Below are 19,349 nucleotides of genomic sequence, written 5' to 3'. Positions count from 1 at the left end.
AACGGAGCCCTTTATCAAAAAATCTGTAAAGTACTTTTCGATTGCAAATTCAATTTTGCGTTAAAAAATAATGTCAAACTTGTTTTTGCATGAAACTTTGATTTTTTCCAAAAATCACTATTTTTTCAAAAAATCATAGCTCGGCGGCAGTTTTTTTGACCATGTTTCTCTATGGCTCAAAAGTTGTCCCCTAAAACATATCAAAAAATCTCGAAAATCAAAAATTCGTATTTTGGGAAATTGAGTTTAAGTGAAAAAAAAGTTGATAAAAAAATCTGCAATTTTTTTCCGTGTACCTATTTTTTTCTCAAAAGTCCTCAACAATACCTACAATTTTGCCCAAGACACCAAATTGATCAGAAAATTCACTCAAAAGTTACAGCTGTTTGAATATTTACACTCCATTTTTGTATGAACAGCAGCCAAAATTGTATGGAGCCTTGTATGGGTGAACCAATCATGCAAAATAGTTTATTTGGTCATAGGGAAGGCCCCCACAAAGTTTAAGTCAAATCAAAAAATACAAAAAATAAAAATGGTCGAAATCGGCCGATTTCGTAGAGAGTTGCTCATTTATGAAGATGCTTAATGTTTATGTAATTTGAAACAACTTAAATATTTGTTAAAAATTTAGTTGGAAATAAGGCCATTCATTTTTGTTTTAGTTGAAGGTGGAAGGAAAAATTCAATTTAAGACATTATTTTCAAAAAAAAAAAAACGATTTCGACCATTTTATTTTTTTAAAATTTGGATCAAACTTTATGGGGCCCTTCCCTAAGACCAAAGAATCCATTTTGTATCATTGGTTCAACTATGTAAGTCTCCATACAATTTTGTCAGCTTTTGAAAATTTTGGAATCACATTTCAAACATTTCAAAAGGGCCAAACATTTGATATTACATAAAAACAGTTTTTATCGAGTTATTTTTATTTTATTTTTGAGGTTCATCTCTCAGTTACACATTTAATATGAGAAAAGTTAATGAAGTAATGCCGTAGACATAACCGGAATGGCGATGGATAACATAGTTTATGTCAGTTTATCTCTGGAGGACTGAAAATTTTCACCAAAAGATTTATTCAACTGGGTCCAACTTGCTGGAAGTTGTTGTGCCTAAAATTTAATGGTTTGTTATAGAAACGCTAGTTTTTTTTGTGATAATAAAAAATCAGCTTGTTCCACTTTTGCATTAAATTGCCTCGAAGATAAAACCAAAGCATTCGCTTTCTATCCAACGTTAATCATTTAAACGCAAATTTTCTCTTTTCTCCATGAGCAAATTTCAAAAATCACCTACTCTCATCCCTCCTTCCATAAATTTCCAGTCCAACAACGAACGAGCGCACATTTCTTCGGAATCATCTTCACCATCTTCATCATCGTCGTTTGGATCAATATTGCGCTGCACACGCCAAAGTGCAGCAAAGCTTGAACGCGCGCGCGCGCGCCTGCACTAAATTTTTATGCACTAAATATAATGCAACCGATTTAGACGTGCCAGCTCATGCATAGCCTCTATCTCCAGACAGCGGTGGGTACCGTAACTTGCCATAACGGATTATACCAGCGCGCTCCCTCCGCCCTTTCCTAGCGATTGATGAATTATGCATTCAACTTGTTCAAAAGTGGCTAATAGGCCCTTTTTCAATGTTTAAGGAATTTAAATTGCATTTTTTTACAAATAAAAAAAACGTAAAAGATTTCCAGCATTAAAAAAATTCAAAGCGCAAATCGCACAAACCCAGCGTCCGCCATTATGGCGAAAAGCCATTAAACGTCAAAATTGGATCGATTCAAAATTTCACGCCGAAAATTTGTCATCGCAGCCAGCCAGATTAACCATGACGTGGGGGTTGACGGCGCGGGGTACTTTGTGACCAAAAAGTTGCAAAAATGAAAAGTTGTGACCGCAGTAGCCTACGAGTCGTCGTCATCGTCGCCGACTGTTACCGCAAATGTCAAGTAAGTAATTGCTCATAATTTTAAGGGATTTCGTCCGTTCTTCGCCGCACCGTCCCCTCTCTCGATTTGGTCTCTTTTCTTGGAATGCCATTTGAGTCGTTACGAGTCGCGTTTAGTTTGGCAAATCTCGCCGGGAAGTCGATTTGACGTTTCTAATTTTCCAGTTGAGATTATGGCAGGGTTGCCATAATCAAATTAGAACATTTTAGAACGAGACCTTAATGTTAATGTAAACAAACAGTTAGCCTTGATTGGACCCAACATTGTTTGTTTACATTTTGATTGCGACCTTTAGAAAAATTAGTCTTATCAACGCCTTTAAAAAAATAGTTAAACCCCTGATCGGAAACTGTCAAACCTGTCACAACACGAGCGCGACATGACACGAAAAAAAAAAGCTAAAGAGAACAAAAGACCTTGAAAATCGTTGCGAGCGCGCGCTTGGTCACGCGACCGTTCGGTGCTGTCAGTTTGACAAACGGCCCACTGCGATGCTGTCACTTGCGGGATGGTTGTTGTTTCGAGAAAAAGAGAAAAAAAAATGCCCCCAAAAACGCAAAAGCACCCGTTCGTTGGAAATAAAAACAGGTGAAAGAGAGTGAAAATGTTGGGGAAAGAAGAAAGGAAAAGAAAAGAAAGAAAGGCAAAACTTTCTTCTCAACTGTCCCATGACATCAAATTTCACACCATTTTTCCAAAGTGAGACTTGTCTGAGATTTTCTTCTTTTTTTTTCTCCTATTGTTTTTTGTTTACTTTCAACGAATGGCAACTTACAGCAAAATGCAGTGTGTGTGTGTGTGTGTGTGTGTGTGTGTGTGTGTGTGTGTGTGTGTGTGTGTGTGTGTGTGTGTGTGATGCACACGCGCGCGTGACTTTGGGTGAGATTTTATGTTTTTTACTGCACTTTGGGATCAGCGAACCGATCGCAGTCGGCTGGAAAATTACCGGTTGCGCTCAGGCGTTGGTCATTGGGGTCCAAAAGTTGCTTAATCATTAACATTTTTTTTGTTTTCGATTTTTTCTATAATTTAATGAAATTACTAAGACATTTTGAAATCATATCTCAACGCTTTTATAGAGCAGCAGGAAACTTCATTTCTGGAGTTTTTTTTTGAAAAGGTCCAATAAACCAAATTTCCAGTTTTTGCTTTTTGGGTGTTTTTGAAACCGCCTTGAGTCAGGGGTATTAAAAAACACCCAAAAATCAAAAACTGAAAATTTGGTTTATTGGTCCTTTTAAAAAAACTCCAGATTTGCTGATTCGAAGGTCTCGAAATAAAAGAACTGACTCGGTCCTAACCAAGTCCCAGCACCGAAAAGGACCTAATAAAAATAATTTTATGAAAAAAAAAACAAAAGAACTCAATGCTAATAGTTTTTTTCGATGAATTTTCAAATAAGGTTTACATGATATTTAAACAAATCTTTGTTTTAATATTAACGAAACCATTTACAAATTTTGGTAAAAATTGTACCTTAATTTTTAAGAAGAATTGTTCGAAAGAAACACATAAAGTATTATGTGCAAAATCTTAAGTATATAATTGAAAAGGCAGGGTAATTGAAAAACCACAACAATCAGTTTGTGTGGAATGGAAATTGCATTTCCAAAGTTTGGATATGATTCACAGCAAAAAAAAGTTTAAATTTGGAAGGTTTAATTTCAGAAGGTTGAATATTACCTCTTTTACGAAGTTATTTTTCCTCAATTTAGACTAGAAATGCGACATTACACCAGAATAGTGGTAAAATAACACATTTTCAGGGGTAAAATTAAACATTTTTTCTTATTTTTCCTTTTCAGATGTAATTTTTTTCTGTGTTGGTGTAGATTTCAGAGTGTCAATCATTTTTTAGTACAAGTTATATTTTGAAATTTCAAGATATTACACTAAACCAACATTTTAAATATTAATTCTCTCAATGTTAAGTATAACAAACAATAATAAGTTTAACCAATGTGGTGACAAAAAATGAACAAAAAAAGGAAAAAGAGCCAAATCGGATTATTTTTGATCTGGATCCTGCTGGTTTGATGTGGAATCGCTGATATGACCAAATTTAAGTCTTAACATTTTCTAAAACATGTTTTAAATTTTTGTTTCTAAAAGCCACAATTGGGGCACAAAATTGGTCAAATTCATAAATTCTGGTTTTATATTTATCAATTGCACATTATTACATGTGAGACCAAGGGTTAGCAAACTATTCAGTGCCAACGAGTCATAATCGGCCAGAAACAGAGCAGTAGGCCCGGACCGAGTGAGTTTTAAAAGTCTGTGTCGATGCTTTCTCCCCGACTACTGCGAGTCGTAAAACTAGCTGGAACTGGGGGAAAACAACAACAAGAACAATAAAATGAAGACAGTTCCTCTCGCTTTTCTCCGATTTTCCTTTAAACGACGCAGAGTCAGTCGGCTCAAACTTCGTTAATGAAGAGTCGGGACGATTCGTGTTTTCACAGCTTAGTTTTGCACCTTATTATTTCCACGCTTTTCTCACAATTTGAGCGAGTTTTTTTAGTACAAATATCTCTCTGATTGATAATGATTATTTTTCGCAAAACAAGCTAATTTATGTTATGTTACTTTCTTAAAAATGATTGAAAATTCAACAACTTTTTGAAAATGCATTGATTTTTTTTACGCCATTCTCGATTGTTAATCGCTTTCATCATTAGAAAATCAAATGCATCACAGACATTATCGATAAGAGCAACAAAATATGAGCGCCTCAAGTTAAGTTTTTTTTTCTTTCTTCGATCCATTTATTTTCTCTCCATTTCTCTTTCCCGCAAACACCTGCGCTGCCGGCTGCAGGCGCGCAATCTAGTTCAGCCGCCCGTGGCCCGACGATTGTGTTTTCGATTTTTCCCGCCGTGTTTTCCACCCCGCGGAATTTCCCCCGTTCAACCTCGATGATTGCAAACACGATTCGCTTTTCTTTCCAATTGTTATCATCGAGCAGGGGGGGAGTGGGCGAAAAAAGTGCTCGAGACTAACTTTTGAAAGTGTCTTATGAAAAAGATTAAATAAAATTAAAATTGAAAATCAAGCCGCTTTCATTAAAATTAAAAATATGCCCTTTCAAAATGCTTAAACCAATCAAGGTAGCCTCGGGCCAAAGCAGAGCGCTTTCTTTACTTTCTGATGGTGGGTGACTTGTACTCGTTGTTGCACTTTAATGAATTACCAGAGCGTCACTATTAACTGTTAATGAGCAGTTAAGAACTGCACTGGGAGCAGTCATTCAGGCAGTCAATTCATTAGATTTGATGCGTTATGAAAAGACATGGTTTTAATTGATGAACTGGGAATTTGCAAAATGATTATGGATAAGTAAGTATTTAGTACACAAAATTAATTATTGAGTTTGAAAATTATTTGTCAAACAATTGGTTGGTGACGAGTTGATGATTTTGAAAATTTTAGTACAAAGTCATTGTTATTGTCAAGATTTTAAAAAGTTAAAAAAAGAAAAAGATACTTATTTGAATATTTTCTTGTTATCTTACAATGTTTTTTTTATTTGATTTATTTAGATACAGTCCAGACTCGATTATCCGAAGTTTCGATTACCCGAAATTTCGATTATCCGAAGGTTTGTATGGGATTTTGGATAACAAAGTCACAAACAAGTTTTTTTTCGTTTTTTTTCTTTTTCTTGTTTTAAACAAAAAATTTGAGTTCTGCGACTCCATTTTTGTCAAATTTGAATAGTTGATTGGCTATGAAATAATTAAATGCATTGTTATTTTTAATATTTCGTCAGCGTCATATTGGCCGCCATCTTGGAAACTTAGACAGCGAAAAAATGTTTTTTTTTGTTCGTGATTCCATTATCCAAAGTGAAATTTTTCCGAGGCCTTCGGACAATCTAGTCTGGACTGTCTTTATGTTGATCCTGTACTAATTTTTGGGGCATTCCTTTTTGTTTGAATTTAAACGAAAAAATCGATAAATTTAGTTTTTCAAATAAGTTTGTGAGGAATGGTTTGGAACTGCGTCTGCCGAAGTTTGGATTTGATTGGTGCTATTTGAATGAGTTAATATTTTTTTAGTACAAGTTTTATTTTAAAGTTTGACGATAATCAACTAAAACAGCATGTTTTAAATATTATTTCTCGCTATGCAATGTTTAGTACAACAAATGTTGTCTTTTCATGTTTAGATGCTGATTTGTAGCACATTTTATCATTTGAACTGAAAGAAAAAAAATCTTCTGGATACCGTTTTTCTACAAACAAAAAAATCTCGTATATGTTATTCTTTTGCCAGCTTTACTTGAGATTGCTTTTAAAAACTGTCATCGAGTATCTAAATCTAGCAAAACATTGCAATTGGGCCAAAGCCGAAGTGTAAACAAAGATTTTATCCTGCTCGTTCCCAATGTAAACATCAACTGACGTGAGCAGGATAGACTCTTTGTTTACACTTCGACATTGGCCCAATTGCAATGTTTTGCTTGAAATAGTGATGCAATCTTTCAGTTTTTTTTTATTTTGATAAAATTGTTCATTTCAGTACAAAACGATAGAATTTGTTACATTAGTGGATTGTGACAATAAGCTCCTATTAACTAAGTTCTTATGTTTTCAATGATTTAGAAAATGCTATCACTTTAAAATGTACTAAATTTAACTCAAACTAAAATAACAAAAGTAACATAACTTTAAATTTGGAATGTCGATTGTTTTTGTGGTTTCAAATCTACCTTTTTAAATTTGTAATCAACTAGAAATGGCAAAACAAACATCAACAATAGGCTAGGTTAGAGGATATCAACTTTTTAGTACAACCCATTATATGTGTTTTTGGCTGTCATATCAGTAAAAAAATACATTTTTAGTTTTTGACAATATCAGTCTGTCGAGAATAACTCCATATCATTTTTACAGAAAATTTCATCGAATTTGCCTAAATCAAGTTGAGTAACTCTATTTTTTAGTACAACGCCCCTTAATCAATTTCTTCCCCTTCACATCGAACCTCAACCCCGTGCGGTAGGTCAGCGGGTCACCAGCCCGACACCTGCCCGATCCCGTCGTCAATCAGGTCGCCACAATCGAACTCGACTCGTGCACCCGATGCTGTCAGTTTCCATTCGTGCGCGCAACTTGGCCGGATGCACTTGCCGGATTGCCAATTTTGAAGTGGGTTACGCAAGGTGGAAAGGGTCTTTTTTTTTGCCCTCGGGAAGGTGCGCGATTAGAGTAAGAGCGAGAAATTGGGAGAGGAAAGGTTGGCTTTGCGAGCGTTTCGCTCATGCTGTCAGTTTTTTTCGCGAGAGCAGAGAGTTGTCGCTCTCTGGTAGCGCGCGAGTGGTAGGAAAAATTTTGTCTGTTATATTTTTAGTTTGCGCCGCAATCGGTTAGTGTTAATTTAATCATTCGAACAATAACATCGCAGTGGCGCTGCTCTCCGCAGGGGAAAATAGATAGTTTTTTCGCGGTGAAAAGCATAAACTTTTCACTTGCTGCAAGGGAAGGAAGGAAGGAAAAAAAATGGAAAGAAAGAATCGCAGCAGGCCTGGCCCGGCCTGGTCAGTGTTTGGCGCTGGCTTGCGGCGACGTGACGTGCCGCGCGAGAGGATAACTTCACCTTAAAAAGGGGAAACACCAACCTGTCAACACATCACTCATCGCGGACTACTTGGATTACCTACTGAGCCAGCTGATGGATGGCGATAAAAAACCGGAAGCAGTCGTCGTCTCGTGTTTTGTGTGTTTGTGTTTTTGCGTGTTTTTGTGACAGAAATCGATAGTGACAGCCTGGCGGTCTTCTTGGATTAAGGGGAATCGGTACCTTCTCGGTGACAAATTCTTGAAATTAAAGCCATAAAAAGCTAATTTTCATTCGCAAATAGAAAAAAAAACTGGGTCGGTGAAAAGTGTACGACTGCTTCGGCGAATTTATATTTTCGGTACACACGAGATCGTGTAGCCAACGGGAACGAACACGTTCAAATCATGTGTGTTGGGTAAAAAGGCCGCGATTTCTACACTGACAGCCTACTCGCTAGAGCTCTCTCTAACGTGCCCTGTGCACTATATATTTCATCATCATTCATCCGCTGCGGTCCGTTGACTTCTTCTTCAACTTCTTCTCCTCCTCGAAAAAACGAGATATCCAACTCTCCGCTACTTGCCAAGTCCGCGCGAGAGTTGCACACACTCTGAACATCTGACCAACCGAGCTCAGTGTGTGTATACCGTGCAAATTAGCCGCCGGGATCTAATTTCCTCAAAACACTCCCTGTCACGTGAAGCCCATCAAACAAAGCCAAAGTCATACGCGAGCTAGAACATCGGCCATCAGCTGATCCCGAAGTCGGTCGTGTAGTAACCTTCTACAGCAAAAACACCCACCAAACGTCACTGGCGTGCACTGACAGCATTGTTTCGCGCGGGGTGCGCGGACACCCACACACAGCGAATCGAAGAAGGCGGTATTCATTGGTAGAGGTGGTTGTGCAAAAAATAGCCTACTGTGATGGGAAAGGGAGGAGGTCTAGCGGGCGCGGGTTGAAAGGCCTTGCAGTTGTCATACCGCGCGCTCGCTGCAACAGAGTGTGTACTTTTATGTGCGCGCGGTTGAAAAAATAGTGCATTCGATGCGGTGGGGTCTAGGGGAGACTGGGGTGCGAGGGTGGTAGAAAATTGAAAAATCAAATCAATCAGTTTGTGAGGAATGGTCGGAATCTGCGACTGACAAAGTTTGGGCTTGATTGGTGAGATTTTGAGTGAGTTATTTATGTTTTAGTACAACGAAAATGTTGAATATTGGAGAAATTCCTTGTCAAAATATGTTTTTGGTATGATAAAAAACATCATGGAGATTTTTTAGTACTACTATTCTTTTCATTTACAGTTATGTTAAAAAGTTTTTCATAGGTTTCCAAAATACTTTTTTTTCCTGAATACTATAAAATAAATTGAATGCATTTAGGAAGTAATTTTTCATTTTAGTTCTGCAGGAGTTTAATAAAAAATATTACATTGTTGGTTATGACAGTTTGTTTAAAGTTTTTGTTCTGAATCAATGTAAACTTTCTTCTTCCAATATTGAAAATGCTGTCAGTTGAATAGTACTAAATTGTACTCAAACCTCCAAGCACCCAAGTCTCCCCTTTAAGCTTCACTCCCTAGAACACCCAGCTTGCTAAGAATTGTTCGCGCGACTCACTCGACTACTTGGATCCGGCATCCAATAATTGCAAAAACCCGCTGAATGACGAATCCATGAATGGGCCTGACTGGCTTGCAGTGCCTGCCTGATTTGCACCACCCTAGCAACATTGCTGGCAACCTTGCCTGTGTGTGTGTGCGAGCTCGTAAACTGCAAGTGGGATTTGTGCAGTCGCGTGGGTATACTCATTGAATTACAAAAATAAAAGCGCACAAGAATTTTGAGGTTATGTGTGAGTCTGTGTGCACTGCCGTGCTGCGCATTTTGACAGTTGCATAACCGGCCGCCCTACGGCGGCGCTGCCAGCATGGCCTCCTACGCGCCTTCCCCGTCTAATTTTCTGTTTGGCATTTTGGCAAATGACATTTCGGGCCTGTTCTATTTGCCGGGAGCGCGCCAAACTAGACCGTTCTTGAGCTGTCGCCGAGTTCAGTATGGCGAGCAGAGGAAGGGGAAAAGGGTCGCGCGGGGAAAGTCACCTTAAATCGTCCGAGGCAAGTACTTTTACCACCGGCCAAGTACTCGGTACTAAAGGTGAACTCAAGGGGAGATGCGATTGTGCAATTTGTGTGGCTTCTCTTCGCCTTTTGTTGGAAACGTCAAAAAGTGACAGCATTGTCGCTTTCGGCGACGAAAGTGGCGACCTTCGACCTGGTGCGAAATTCCGGCGATCGCAGTAGGTCGCAAAAGTCCCATTTGTCAAAAAGAATGATTGTCCGCTCTCACTTCGGCCTACTACGTCAAGTTCTCTACGGCGAGTAGCTGATAAGATAAGGCTGCCAGCATATTTGCAAAAAATAGACCATCCAACTGGACACGATCCGGTTCGATTGGTGAACCGTTCGTCGTTGTTTTTGTTGCTGCCCCCCCTAGCCGTTTACGCCAAATTACGGTGGATTGCCGGTCGGAACGGTAAAGTTCGCTCGCGCGAGCGTAGAATTAATAATCGCCCGTTATCAGCTCGACGAACAAGAAGAAGAATACAAGAGGGTGAAAAAACTCGCGTTGCATGATTGTGTTTTTGTTTGCCTCACCTCTGAACACATACCGAGGAGTTGAAGTCTTCGGGAAACATTAGGTGGGAAAATGCTGTCAGTGAACGGCTTATCAGCGCGATTGTTTCGCTGATAGTTGCCCAATTGAGCGCAGCACAATCACCTGATAAGGCGCTATTGAGGGATTAGATGAAGTTAGTTCGTTGTCTGTCAAGTTGACCGTCGTGAAGGAGTCTTGCGACGTGTTTAAGAGAATTTGACAAAATCAGGTCGTAACAAGATGTGATAAGAAGCTGGGTTTGAAATTTGGGAGTGATTTGGTGCTTCTATGACGATTTAATTACGGTTTAGTACAAAGTAATAGTTGTACTAAAACATATATAACTTTTTAACAATTCAACCAATTTTGCTCAAAATTTGGCAGTAGAATTATATAATTTCTGTCGACAAACTGATGTTGTCGTTAATGGAGAATGTTTTTGGTTGTCATTTTTGCATTTAAAATTCAAAAAATGGCAAAACCTGGTCGTGTTAAGTTGGATAAGAGCCAGGCTAAAAAAATAGGATCGATATGTTGCTTCTGTGGAGTTGTAATGACAATTTAGTACAAAACAATAATTGTACTAAAACATACAAAACATTGACCCGATGCATTCAATTAAGCCCAAAAAATGGCAGTTGATTCAGACAACATTTGCTGACAAACTGATGTTGTCGTTTAATAGGAATGTCAAACTCACACTGAATAATTACATTTTTTTGGTTATCAATTACTACGAAAACGTAAATAACTTTGTTGTGATTCACTCAAATGAGCTCAAGTTTATGCTGTGGTTTTAGCAAACCTGTGTGGACAAGCTGACATTGTTGTTTAGGAGGAATGTCAAACTCTCTCCGAATTAAAAAAAAACAATGTTATCAATTTCGATAACAAAAACGTCTTGGAAAAAGCTCCAGTTGATCCATAGCTCAGCTCAGCATTTTTTTAAGTACAACGTGCCGTTGGCAAATCGAAGCTCAATTCCAAACAAAAAGCACCGATTCCGACGATTTCGTGCGATTCGTCGAGCCTAATCAAACGGCACGCTACATCTCCGGACTTCCACTGCGCGGCCACAAAGGTATCAATTATCGCACACCTGAGAAAGCGTAACACCTTGCTTCCCCTGAACTGAATCGAAACCATAAAGTGTTCGTGTGTGTGTGTTGTACTTGTTGATACGGTACGTGCGGAATCGAAATCTAGCGATAATCATCGCCGCGGCAGAAACGGTTCGAGGCCACTTTCCAATGTGGCTTTAACTTTTTTTTTAGTACTACACACAGTACTAAATCTGCAACAATGCGCGCGAGCGCGCTGATTTCGTTTGGAAAACGCTCATAATCGCGTGCCTTAAGCTTAGGTCTAGTTAGGGAAATCGTCTGAGAAAAAAAAACTCAATAACAAGCAGTGTTGCGAGCATTCTTCGCTCTGGTTGGCTTAATTTTTTCCTGTGAATTTAGTTAGCGAAACCATGTTGCGCGCTGCACAGCAGCGCCATTGTAGGATTTCAAATAGATCATCAAACGCGTGCGATCAAGATTTCACTGCGATTTCTGCGGAAAATGCCGATCCGCGGTAGACTGGGCGCACTGCTCGTGTGTGACAGATGCGACTGATGAGTTTGACTAGCGGTTGTTGAACCGAAGTTTGATTTCGTTTTTGTAATGTTTGACGTTTGAGTTTGAAAAATTCTCAATTATTTTTGCTTAACTTTTTGGGTTATGACGTATGTACGTTTTTACAGCTTGTCAAAAGTGTTGCCAAAATGACAAGTTTTAACTGAATACTGAAAATTTAAATTTAAAAGTATTTAGAATCTTTTACAACTTCAACAAAAAAAAAACACCAAAAAAACGTTACAAGTTTTGACAGTTTAATACAGTGTTGCCAGAATATCATGTTTTAACTGATTATTTAAAAATCAATCAAATTGCACCGTTAACAAGACGGTAAATTTCCAACATTGGAATCCAGCTTCAAGCAAAATGGTCCAACGTGACTTGACAGGTTTCCTCGTCAGTACGAGCAAGTATTTTCGCTTAATGACTTCCACAAACAACAACTTTTTCTACGTCAAATCTCATACAAACCAGTAGCAGCAGCAATCATCCTCGTCATGACGATCGCATGAGCTGTCTAATGGATAAAATTAACTTTACACATGTAATATGTCATTGGAATTGTTGTGTGGCAGCGATGATCGCGTGTTTCGCAGCTTGCTGCGAGATCATTACTCTTAGTATCTGGTACTAGTCGCCAACGACGACCCTGTCGAGGTTGCTTGGGTTGGTTGCCAGCCAGCCAAGTTTTCTAACCTCAAAAGTGCGGTTTCGCGCGACACCGGGGCGTTCTGACCCTGGAGCAAATCCCCCGTGTAAACGGTGTTGTTGTTGTTTTTCTCGTTAAATCGCAGTAGGCGATTTTCAAGTATACGCACACAAACACTAAGTCAAACTTTCTAGTGAGGTGCACTTTGTTGCACGAGCTAGTGTGAAGCTGCAAGTTAGAGGGAGTTAGTCATGCAAGTTGGTCGCCATCTTGCTTTGTCGAAGTGGGAAAGGGGGGAGATCACTTGGTCACTACGATTTCTGTCACAAATGCGCAAAAATATACACTCAAACACATGCTAAACGGATGATGACAAACGGTTGGTGTTTCCTCATCGAAGCAGGCGGGGCACGTCATCGTCATCGGAAGATAGCTGGCAACCCGGCCGGTTGCGTATTCGGACTAGTGTCAAAGTGTTCCAGTGGTGGTGACCAGCGGCGACGGCGTCCTCTTAGTTTTGGAGTGCGTGTCAGAAGTGCATTTACATAGGTATTTTCCCGTTTAGCAGTATTTGTAAATGCACTATCTGGTACGACATTCCAGAATCAACAATCAACAGCGGTGGAACGGCAGTGACAGCAGTTTTTAATATTAATTTCTTCTTTTTTTTTCAAATAAAATCGTTTAATAAAACATTTACCATAATTATCACAGAACCAAAACAAAACATCATGCTTTTTATTTGCTGGCAGCACTGCTCACAAAAGAAATTCACCCCCCAATAGAAACGTCAAATCGGCTTCCTCCTCCTCCTCTCGCTCGCAAGTCCGCCACCTGGTGGCCGGTTGATCAAAGCAACCCGCTTAGGTCATCTTCACCGTCGATCCCCCTTCTCCTCCTCGCCCTCCATCAGCTGACATTTTTAGGTGCGCGCTATTTTTAACCAATCCCTATTTCGCCGGAACATCTGTTCATGTTTACGATCGTCGATCTAGAACAACCCACCGCGCAGTGACAATTTTGCTAAATTAGGAAGAAAAAAAAACATCATGAAGGGTAAACCACGACGCAATTTAAGGGGAAAAAGAAACATTCCCTTTTCTTTTTGCGACGCTGCGCACCATCTTGTTCCATGTTTAGAATTGGTCGGAAGCGTCCTTTCGGACATCGCAGTAGTCCGGCGGTCGTCGTCTAGGAAACACTTCCCGAAGAAGAAGAAACCAAGCTGATTGTATCGATTTTGTCGAAGATTGCGAGGCAATACGCTCTGGCAGTGTGGTTAGCTGGTTGTGTAGATATTGCTTTTTTTTACACGCAAATATAAACAAAACTTGCACGCAATCTGGAAGCCAGTTGCGAAGGGTTGCGTGCAAGGCTAAAAAAATATAGTTGAAATAAAAAAGTTCACAACCCTATCCGCCCTGCCGTCGCGAAATGCCCAGTTCAGCAGTTGTGTGTGTGTGTTACGTGGTGTGAAGTGACGGTGAAGAAACGTGATTTGAGACGTTACTGCGTTACTCCGGGTGCGTGAGAGACACGCGTGTGGAATGCGCCTGCAATGCGATAACAGAATTAGAGTGCGGCCAAATCACACGTGCACAGTGGGACAGGCCAACTTGGATTGGCATCAGTTTGTTTGTTTTGTGAAGTAAGTAAACAACATAATATCCGAAAGAATCAACAAAGTGCTGTCCAAATCAATTATGGAAAGAAAGCATTTTATTTTTAGTAGTGTCATCCGAAAAATTCCCTCATTATTTTATAAAATACCAAAAATTCAAATCAGTATATGTTGTGAAATTTTGAATGACATTTCACAACGGTATATAAGCCGCCGTCCACAAATGACGCAATATTTTGTCATTTCGTACCATTTTGACATCCTGAGCAACATCATTGTGCCTGCAGATTCAAAATACTTGTTTGATTAAGCATCACTATTATGAGATTTTCTGATTTGTTTTTTTAATCAAAAATAAATCAATAATGTAATATAAATAAGAATTAACACTGTCTTGCATTCAAAAAAAACACTTAAAAATGTTTAAGCCAAATTTGTTTAAACAAAAAAAAACGTTTTGCATTACCGCAAAGTCAGAGCCTCGGTTCGAAACGTCATATAGGAACAAAAGCTGTGTTTTAGAATTTTGACGGTCTGGAAAGGAATTACCCAATTATCGATTTCCCGCACGGATTAAGTCGAAAATCGTTGCACACATCTGAAGTTGGCAAATAAATGTAGTTTCCGGATCTACGGACAGTATCAATTAATCGATGCACAGAAAGGTGGTTCCGAAAGTTATTTCTATCAAATATAGGGACAGGGGCTTTTCCAGGGTGCGGGGTGGAATGGACAACCCTGCGGGGCAGAATGGGCCACCTTAGAAAACAAGCCATTTTGTCTAATAAAACGTTGAAGGGAGATAATAAATGACTTCAGGGACCATTTTAACATAGTTTCCATGGAGTTAGACCACTTTTATGAAAATAGTCAATTTCCAAAACAATCATTTTGCCTTCATCGCCTGAGGTAAGGCTATAATCCTGCTCGGAAAATGAACTTCTTTCAGAAAGGCTGTAGACCCACCTTCATGTATACCTATCTACTCAGAATCAAAAACTGAACAAATGTCTGTGCACGGAGAAAAAAGAGTTCCCAAAATCGTGAACAAGCGTTCATGAAAATGAGAACCTCGAACAAAGTGTTCAAATCCCATGGTACGATTTTGAAAAACGTACCATGAAATTTGAACACTTTGTTCGTGGTTCCCATTTTCATGAACGCTTGTTCACGATTTTGGGAACTCTTTTTTCTCCGTGTGTGTATGTGTGGGACCGAAAATTCTTACTCAGCTTTCTCAGCACTGGCTGAACCGATTTAGGTCCAACCGGTCGCATTAGACTCGGTTTAGGGTCCCATACGTCGCAATTGAATTGTTTGAAGTTTTGATAAGTAGTTCAAAAGTTATGTATAAAAATGTGTTTTCACAAATATCCGGATCTCACTTAAATGTATGTAAACTATGTCCGGATCCATTATCCGACCAACCGTTGGTTAGGTGATAGAAAGACCTTTCTAACGAGTCCAAAACATTGATAATCTGGCAACCCTGTCTTGAGTTATTACCAATTATATGATATTTATGTATCTTTTTGAAGCCGGATCACACTTACATGTAGGTATGTAAACTATGTCCGGATCTATCAACCGACCCATCGTTGGTTAGGTTTTTTTTTCGAAAACATTGATGATCTGGCAACCCTGTCTCAAGTTATGGCCACTTCAGTGATATTTGTGTACTTTTTTATTCCGGTTCTAAAAAAACAGATGAAATTTGTTTTCAAATGTATGTGTCCCTTCATGTCACACACATTTTTGTAAAGAGTGAGGAAGGCACCAATCACATAGGTGGATTAAGTTATTTTTTGAAAAAAGTTTTAAGATGTTGAAATAAGACTTTTTTTTTACAAATAAGCATCAAAACAAGTAAAAAACCAACTAATGTTGCAGTAAACGTGATTTTTGAACCTACCAGGAGTGACATAATCCATTTAATCAAAATTTCAAAACTTTTGATTGTTTTTATAAGGCAGTAAAGAGGGGTCCATTCTGCCCCCAAATGGATTTTAATTTAACACTTCCACCACCAAGCCTCTAAATGATTTGAAGTTACCGTTGTTGTTTGATTACCTTCGTAATAGCTTCTGGTAACATTATGAACATTGAACAAACTTTTTCAAACACTCTAACTTTTGAGAAAGCTTATTTAAGAACCTCGGAATAAACAACATTTGCGTGGTTGACAAATTATTGACAAATAAATTCACATTTTTGCTCATAATTCGAAAAATAAAATGAATTCAAACGTCGTTTTCGGTGTGGTGATGTTATTTGACGCCCTTTATAAGACTCTTGCCTTTCAGTTGTTCTAAATCCAGTCTTAAAGCCCGAAACCAAGGGTGGCCCATTCTGCCCCCATGGTCCCCCATAGTTCTTTGTTTAGTATTCTATAATAATGGTATTTTTTAGTAACTGACTGTTAAAGAATTTACAACGCTTTGCAAAGTTTGACTTTTTCGTATTGATTATTTTTTGTCAAACTAAAAAAAATACATTCAAAAAACAAGATTTTACGATTTCAAGACGACGATTTTGCCCAAAAATTTCGTGAGGGAGCTTCACTATGACCAAAGGTCGATTTGTAACATTAGTTCGTTCTTAAAAGTCTCCATACAATGTTGGCTAGATTTCATATAAAAACGGTTTGCAGATAATTTAAAATATTCAATGTTGTAGAAATTGATTAGGACTATTCTATTAACCTCAAAAAAAAACACACATTTGTCTTACTTTTTTTAAAATTTAATTTCCCAAAATTTGTACATTTAAAATTTCGATTTTTGTAAATGAGCAGTTCTCTCAGATTTCGATCATTCGATTTCTTTTTTGCATTTTTTAATCCGACTGAAACTTTTTTGGTGCCTTCGGTATGCCCAAAGAAGCCATTTTGCATCATTAGTTTGTCCATATAATTTTCCATACAGATTTGGCAGCTGGCCATACAAAAATGATGTATGAAAATTCAAAAATCTGTATCTTTTGAAGGAATTTTTTGAACGATTTGGTGTCCTCGGCAAAGTTGTTCACTGGGAAAAAATGATACACGGTAAATTTTTTTTTGTTGATTTATTATTTAACTTTTTGTCACTAAAACTTGATTGGCAAAAAAAAACTATTTTTATTTATTTTTATTTTTTGATATGTTTTAGAAGACATCAAATGCCAACTTTTCAGAAATTTCCAGAATGGGCAAAAAATCTTTGAGCGAGTTATGAATTTTTGAATCAATACTGATTTTTTTCAAAAAATCGAAAAATTGGTCGCAAATATTTTTCAACTTAATTTTTCTAATGTCGATATCTCAGCAACTAATGGTCCGATTTTCAATGTTAAACTATGAAACATTCGTGAAATTTTCCGATCTTTTCGAAAAAAATATTTTCAAAATTTTTAAACCAAGACTAACATTTTAAAAGGGCGTAATATTGAATGTTTGGCCCTTTTGAAATTAGTTGCTGAGATATCGACATTATAAAATGGTGTGTTGTTTGGGTGGGACTTAGAAAACATCAATTTTCCTGTTTTTAAACATTTGCATGACAATATCTCAGCAACGAAGGGTCGTATCAACAAAGTTTAAAAATGCCAAATATAGAAAATTTTCTCAGCTTTTCAAAAATATTTTTCTCAAAAGTGGCAAACATGTGCACTAATTTAAAAAAATGAAAAACTGCGACTATTTCAAAAAAGTTACCTGAAATGGATTCAACTTTAAAACGATGCACTTTATCAAAATTTCACTGAAGTACATTTTGATTGAAAAGTTGATTTTACATCAAAAAATGAAGTTGAAAAATTTTTGCGACCAATTTTTCGATTTTTTGAAAAAAAATCAGTATTGATTCAAAAATTCATAACTCGCTCAAAAATTTTTTGCGCAACCTGGAAATTTCTGAAAAGTTGGCATTTGATGTCTTCTAAAACATATCAAAAAATAAAAATAAATAAAAATAGTTTTTTTTTTGCCAATCAAGTTTTAGTGACAAAAAGTTAAATAATAAATCAACAAAAAAAATTTACCGTGTATCATTTTTTCCCAGTGAACAACTTTGCCGAAGACACCAAATCGATCAAAAAATTCTTTCAAGAGATACAGATTTTTGAATTTTTATACATCATTTTTGTATGAACAGCTGCCAAATTTGTATGGAATATTTTATGCACAAACTAATGATGCAAAATGGCTTCTTTGGGCATACCAAAGGCACCAAAAAAGTTTCAGTAGGATTAAAAAATACAAAAAAAAATCGAATGATCGAAATCTGAGAGTACTGCTCCTCAGGCTATTTTCACAAAAAAATATGAATGAAAAAAATCGTGGGATCACTTTCAAATTTGATTTTTTAACTTCAGAAACCAAAAATCTCATAAAAATGGCGTGTTTTTTCTTTCAGTGTATTTTTTCAGAAAGCCTGTTTGACCACTTTATGAAACGATGCCACGGCTTTGAGTTACAGCAATATTTAAATTACGAAATACAACAATATTTAAAACACTTATGCCCTTCTGAAATGTAATTTTCGAGTGCATTTGGCTCCATACACACAAAAATGGCTTTACAGGATTACATGACTACAAAGTTTCATTGAAATCGGAGAGAGTGGAGAAAGAAGTATATTTTTCATTGATTTAATTTTAAATCTTCATTTATTTCAGTTTTCATCACATTTCACTAGTGCGTCCATCCCGGGAATTCCCGGGACAAAAATCCCGGGATTTTTCCAAAACCGGGAATTCCTGAATCCCGGGAATTTTCATAATTTGTCCCGGGAATTCCCGAAATTGAAAAAAAAAAATCAAATTTTGGTCTGAATATTCAAATTTTCTTGTAGAAATAGATGAACAGTAAAATACATAGTAATCGATACGATCTTTAAAGAATTAAAATTTGTATTCGGCATATATCAGCTTTAATTTGACTGATAAGGGAAAATTGATTATAATTTAGTCATAGATCCGCAAAATGCATGGCGCAATAAATATTTTCTATTTAATTTTACGTATTTTTGAAGACTATCTATCATATTTATATTTATGATATTAAAATTGAAAATTATCATCTTAAATTATTTTTCATCAAACTCCGGATTTTGGGGCAAGTAACGAAATAAGACAGCTATTTAAAAAAAAAAAAATCATCGTGTTTTGAATAACTTTGGTTAAAACAGGTACAGAAAAAAAATTTAGTACACCGATTTCCAAATGTATTGCTCTGAAATCTCCTGTATCTTTTCAGCCTGTATTCCTGATTTCCCTAGTTGACGGTAGT

Source organism: Culex quinquefasciatus, chromosome 1 (assembly GCF_015732765.1).
Source record: "Culex quinquefasciatus strain JHB chromosome 1, VPISU_Cqui_1.0_pri_paternal, whole genome shotgun sequence".
In the NCBI taxonomy this organism is placed as follows: Eukaryota; Metazoa; Arthropoda; class Insecta; order Diptera; family Culicidae; genus Culex; species Culex quinquefasciatus.
Note: the sequence above shows the minus strand (reverse complement) of the source record.